The sequence below is a fragment of the Lactuca saligna genome, chromosome 8, assembly GCF_052625555.1.
Source record: "Lactuca saligna cultivar CGN05327 chromosome 8, ASM5262555v1, whole genome shotgun sequence".
Taxonomy (NCBI): Eukaryota; Viridiplantae; Streptophyta; class Magnoliopsida; order Asterales; family Asteraceae; genus Lactuca; species Lactuca saligna.
Window position 1 is genome coordinate 196,572,160 of NC_136424.1, and position 6,906 is coordinate 196,579,065.

Consider the following 6,906-nt stretch of genomic DNA (forward strand, 5'->3'; position numbering starts at 1 on the left):
ACCACAAAAAACATTGTCATTTGAAACATCAGAAAAATTATTGTCTTTATTTAAAGCTAAAACTTCTGGTTCAGACTCAGTTTTATTTTCAGAAACAGATCCTTCAACTTTGTGCTTTGAATGATTCAAGGATTGATCTATAGGAGAAGTAGAAATGTTAGTACTTTCAACATTAATAAATTCTCCTGAAACAAAACCAGATGGCTTTCCATAAACCATGAATGGTTCATTGGCAATCTCTTCTTTGGATAGGGGTTGAAACTGATATGTATGATTGAAAGGAGGAGGCACTTGATTATACCCTAGACCCTTTGAGTGATTTCTTTTAAATTGCATGCAGTTGTATATCATATTTGCAACTACCTCACTCGATACATCAAATTTTCTGAAGTCAAAATCAGCAATTTCAAACTTACCCTTTAATGATTCAATTTCAGCCACTAGTTCAGTGTTCTGTTTCATTATATAGTCATAATTTTTGCATTTATTACTGTAGTCTTCCTAAAGTTTCCTAAAGTCCTTTATTTTAGATTCTAATTGGGGTTTAAGAGGTTTTTGACCTTTTCTGAGTTGGTAACCTTCGTATCTAAGATCTTCTACTTCCCTTTTTAGTGAGTCGTTAAGTTCACGTAGAATTTTAAGGTTCTCTACTTCACTACCTAATGTCTCAATTTTCTCATGCATAATTTTAACATAATCAATACAAGCTTGAGATCATGAGGGTAGACTTACCTCGGTTTTATTAGGTTCATGAGAAGGAGATACCATCAATGCAAACTGCAGCTCCATCATTTGATCTTCAGCTACAACAATCTCTGCCGGAGCATCATCACTAACCTGTGCTAGGTGGGCATTTTCAGGTCCAGATAAGTTCAAGGCCTGCATCTGTTCCTCCCAGTCAAACGATTGTGCAACCATAGCCTTCTCGTTGTTGATCTGACCACCACTTCGATTGTTCCCAGCTGCAACTGCTGTCCTGTCATTATTTAATCTTTTGTCTGGCTATGGGCAATCACGGACAAAATGCCCTGGCTCGTGGTAGTTGAAACATCACAACTTTCCCTTGCTGAACCCAACCTTCTTGTCAGCACTCATCCCCTAATTTTTCTTTCCGGTCTTCTTGGCAAACTGTTTCACCCTAAAAACTGCCATGGCAATCTGCCATGTAATATCCATCTCTTTAACATCTTCATGGTGAATCTGATCAAGATCGGCAAATCATAGTTGGGGTGGAAGATCTCCAGCTACGAGTGTATTGTAGCAATTCACAAGCCCTGTAGCAAGAGCGATATTTTCATCACCGTCCTTTCCTTTTGAAGAAGAAGCCACATTGGAGGAGGAAGCAGCTTGATCAGCCACGAACGATTGGTTCTGTAAGAAAGGCATGGCTGATGCAGAGGAAGCTGATGGAGTGGGGAAGGACTGAATCTGAGCTTGCTGAGTAGCAAATGATTGACCTGCGGAAGGAAAAGTGAGAGATGAAAGAGCATTGTTAGAAGAAATTCCAAGGTTTGTAGCTGAGTATGATTTCACATGGTTGATCTCTCGCTGCTTGTCATCAATATCACAGGCCTTGATAATAGCCATCACTTCAGCATGAGAGAGCCGGATAAGATCCTTAGTCTTCTTTATGACAGCTACATTCATGTCCCAAGACTTTGGGAGAGCATTCAGTAGCTTCTTGTTTATCCTAGACTTTGTGTAGAAAATCCCGGCCACAGTCATTTCAGTGTTGAGAGATGTGAACCGCTACAGCTATGCGTCAAGAGTCTCTCCTGGAACGTAGTTGAACAATTGAAACATTGTCACAACATATCTTGGCGACTCTCCGTCATATATTCGTTCCCTTTATAGACCTCAATTAGGGCTTCCCACAAAGCCTTAGCAGAAGTGTACTCCCTAAAACCTTGAGCAATGTCTGGAGATAGAGCCATGGTCGAGGTGGCCAAAGCCTTTTCTTGCTCTTCAACCTTCTCGAAGTCTTCATCAGTGTAGTTTTCCGTCTACCTGTCAACCACTTGCCCTGCAACAGTAGTGGTTATTCTGACAGGATCTTTTATTATGCTTCTCCAGATTTTCAAGTCCTTCATCTTTATGTACTGCTTAATTCTGTACTTCCATTCTGGGAAGCCTTCAGCAGATAAGAGTCTAGGAATGCGGGTGGTTGTGCCCATAACTGAATCTAGCTCGTGATGGTTTGTTTGACATTGAGAATCCATTATTATTATTTAATTAATATGAAACAGAAATTAAATTATTTATGATTAAATTAAGCTTCTGGTCAAACACAATCAAAACACTATTTGCGGCCGTAAACAGAGTTCACGGTCAGATGAGGGTTTGCGGCTGTAAACTCCGAGTTTACGGTCATAAAGTGTTCACGGTATAAAGTTCACGGTCCAAGAAAAGTCAGTTTCTGGTTGATGGATATTCCTTATTTATGTCTCCAGAACACAATTTAGGGTACAAGAACTCTGAAGAGTTTGCGGTCGTAAACTGAGATTACGGCCGTAAGCTCTTAAACTTGAGAGAAATTGCAGATCTTTCGACGAAACTGAGAACCCTTTTTCAAAAATCACCAACTTTAGTCGCAAACAGATGAGAACTCGCTCCAAAATCGATTGTAGAGTACCTTTGATGCTGGTCTTGCTCTGATACCAATTGTAAGGTCCTGAAAGGATCTTACCAGTGATCAAATAGCAATAACAATCAGATAAACAAATAAGAACAAGTAGAATAAAGAATCAAACAAGCTTTCACACGTTTTTCTATTAGAATCACGTCTAGTACAACTTGCAGTTTAAGAGAGCTGAGAATACTGAGGCATCAACAACCACAAAAAACCTAACATAACTCTATATATACTATCATGGATCGGCCTTGGATTTACGGCCGTAAACAGGCTTACGGCCGTAAACTCATTACGGTGATCATAAACTCCAAGCATTATACTACAAGCTATCAAATGACCAAAAGAACCTATTACATGGAAAGCCTAGACCAAACCACTAATTGGACCCTTCAATTGTTTGCTTTGTGCTTTGTGGGATCCTTACTAATGTGAGCTAGTTATTAAATGAATATGCTAAGTCACATGTTGCACATGATGGATAATCTCAAAGTGATAGATTTGACCCTATTGTGCAGCTCATGTGTGAGTCAAACCGTTCTAGGGATGAGTCTTTTACTCGCATGATTATCTTATCTTTGTTGCATGTGGCTATATTCATGAGGTAGCTAGTTAACATTACTTAGAAGTCTTTCAGCAGCTGAGGACAGAGTGAGTTGGAGGATACCCTAGGGCAAGTCTAGGATGAGATTAATGCTGAGAGTATTGTTAGTAGAAGGGACTTGGTGAAGTTGAGGCAATTCTTGAGGAATGTACGGATACATATGGAACGTAGTATGGGCCCGTACTACTGAAAGCAGAGGATCTGTAGTCAATTCAAGAAGGGCCGAGATGAGACCATGAAACTTGTAGTGTTTGTTTGATCCCTCATCAGTAAGGAATATTTTGATGATTGTTATCATATGTTTTCAACATGGTGATGTTGCATGAGAGACTAGTGGGCGGATCAGGCGCTGGAGAGGGATCGGGCTTGGGTTCAGGAGTCGAGCAGCTCGAGGAGTGGATGAGAGAGTTTGTATCAGCTGGGATCATGCGCAGTATTCTAGACCAGAATCTTGTGATCTTTGGTACGGTGAAAAAGGGTATAATGGATATTTTGGATGAGAGGTTGGGTACCTTCTGTGCAGAGATGATGGCTTTGATAAGGGCACGTACCTTGACATTTCGAGAGTTCATAGCTTGTGGAGCACCAGATTTTCATGGGGATAGGGACCCCATTGCTAGCAGCACGTGGTTGGCCGATGTTGCAAATGCTTTGCGCACGAGCTGGTGTCCCGAGGGGGAAAAGGTCAGACTCACCTCCTGTCTTCTGAAGGACAGAGCGCGGGACTGGTAGGAGGAGGTTGGTCATGCCATGGGGGATGATGTTGCATTGGATGCGATGACATGGAGTGATTTCTCAACCAGATTTAGGTTCGAGTTTGTACCGGTGATTGTGGTACAACAGCTAGCACGGGAGTTTTAGGATTTGTGGCAGACGACTGAGACTGTAGTGGAGCTCATCGCCAAGTTCAGGGAAAGGGCACTTCTTCATCTGCAGTATGTGGCGGATGAGGAGATGAAAAAGGACCGATATCATGAGATGTTGAGGAGTGATATCAAGCAGTTTGTGAGCAGGTCCAGCTGCAAGATGCTAGAGGATATGATTGCTCGCGCCAGAGAAAGGGAGATTGATTTGGAGACAGAGAGGAAGAGGAAGTCGGATGAGATTCAGAGAGCCACAGTTTTAGGCAAGAGGCCCAAGGGGCCAGATGTGAGATCAAGGGATTATCAGGGCCACGGTTATTATGGCATGTGTGGCAGGACGCACGAGGGTGTGTGCAGGAGCGGTAGTGATGGTGATTCTGGCTACTTCAAGTGCGGCTGGACGGGTCATTTTAGCAGGGATTGTACTGCTACCACCATCCAGAGATCAGACCAGATATATTTCCATTGCAGTCAGCGAGGCCACAAGAAGGGCCACTGTCCAAGTTTGGTTCCGGTAGGACAAGTGATAGCACCTTCCCCTATGACGTTGAGGATCATCGATGTCCGTCAGGGCCGGGCAGAGGCACCCGTGGTAAGGAGCAAGGCATTCCAGTTGGTTACAGAGAAGATGCGAGCAGGCCATGATGCGGCAGGTGCGTATCTTTCCGTTTCCAATCAGCTTTTGTCTATGATATTGTTGCTATGGTATTGCATCGATGTTAGTACATATATTTACGAATGTTATATTTCCTGCCTATGATAAGTTATCTGCCATCTGCTTACCATAAATGTTGGAGTAGTAGTTCAGAGATGTTTCCCTAGGACATGATCTCAGGATGCAATCATTGTAGCAAGTATGAATTGGGCTCGGGAAATCTACTGTTAGTCTTTAAGGGTGGTTCAGTGTTGGCATTGGTTAGTTGTGGAGTTCTAGCAGTGGTAAGCATTAATTTTTAGCAGATCGTCCATGGAGTGGTAAGAAGGAGTGGGAATCCTTTCCATACAGTGAGCTGTTCGGATTGAGAAACGCGTGAGTTGGGAGTTTGGTAAACTTCCCATTGTTAAGTACGTGTAATTGCGATTAGTAGATAAATGGTTTGGGAAACCAGGTTGAAGATTTTCTCGGTAGGACTTGTGTTTAGCCAGGATGTAAGACTGCGGGGTAGCTGCAACATTTATTAGTATCCATTTAGAGGAGTGTAGGCGAGGGCCTGTATCTCCTAGTTAGTGGAGTGTGGGCGAGGCCTGTATCTCCTAGTTAGCCTGATAGAGATCGAGAAAGGATAGTTCGTTGAGGATTCAGGATGGTTTAGGAGTCGTGTAGCCGTACATAGGTCATATCGGGGGCAAGGTCGCTCAGTAGTACAGTTTGGGTGAGACCCATGGGCGAGGCCCATGAGATTTTAGCAGCGTAAGTGGGACCTGGTAGAGACCTTACGTCAGGTTAGGGGATTGAGGATCCCAGAGCATATAGATTCAGAGTGGCCAGGTAGATAGAATAGTTTTAGTTAGCCGAAGTTTTCTTCAGAAGTCGCTGAGAGGGATGGAGCGATTGAGCTTAGGTGCAGTAACTGGTGGGAGTTCGGTAACCCAGATTAGGGCAAATTAGTTGGGACCAGGGTGGTCTCGGTTCGTCCGGAGAGTGGACAGGAGATAACAGGACCTTCGTTCGGGGATATTAATAAGAGAATTCCTGGTCGGGGATAGCGATAAGAGAATTCCTGGAAGGAGGAGCTCGGGGTGATCGCATGGCACACACCATTATTTGTTTAGCCTGGGATGTTTTACTCTGATATAAAAAGAATGTGGTTTGGGATTATACTCTGATATATCTGCCTTTAATTATGGTTGAAATGATTGGACACTATGGTTTTTATTAATGTTTTAAAAAGACATTTTTGGTCATGATTTTTGGGATGTTACACATTATCCATGTTGTGGTGTCACATGTTGACACTATATCGTTAATGGTATTACACGTTGATACAATATTTGTTGAGTCTTCACAGGTTGAAGAAATGAGTTGATAGTGATATGAGTTGATAATATTACAAGTTAACACAATGTGAGTTGATAGTGTCATATGCTGGCATGATACAACACATCTTGGTATAATGATTGGATGATATCACATTTTGATAGTATGATGACAATATTGTTGAAGTGAGAACAAGATGTCATCCTTGTATTGATTATTGAGTAATGAATCAAATGTTGTATTTGAGCAGACTATGAAAACTTTACTATACCAAGGAGTAGAGTTTAGGTAATGTAAAAGTGTTCCTAGAATGGTATAGCTCTTAGTGTGAAGTTATTTAGAAACAAGTGCTTCTTTGACCTATTGGATGTTTAGTCGATACCAATGTGGGGAACATAATGAGTATTTGGTCCACATTTATTGGTGTTGAGAACCATAGTGGACGTGATGAAATCTAGGAATTTCTATGTCCTGAGTTGATGTATGTGTTAAGATGTGGAAATACACTATACACCAAAATGATATTTGGTGATAGATAATAACTACTAAGTAAATTTTGATTGATATACCTAATTAAGTGATTATGGGTATCTGTTTATTGATGTTGGTGATATACTTGTGACTTGAGGATAAGTCCTAAGTTAAGTATCAAGTGATAATCATGAAGCGTTATGTACCGACCCAAAAACAGTGATAACATTTTTAATTTTAAAAACCAATAGTCTCATTCATCAAATATCTCTAAATCAATCAAAAAATAAAATATTAAAAACATCATAGTAAAAATATCCAATATAGTGCGGAAATCATGAAGGGAGGATGTTGTGCCATT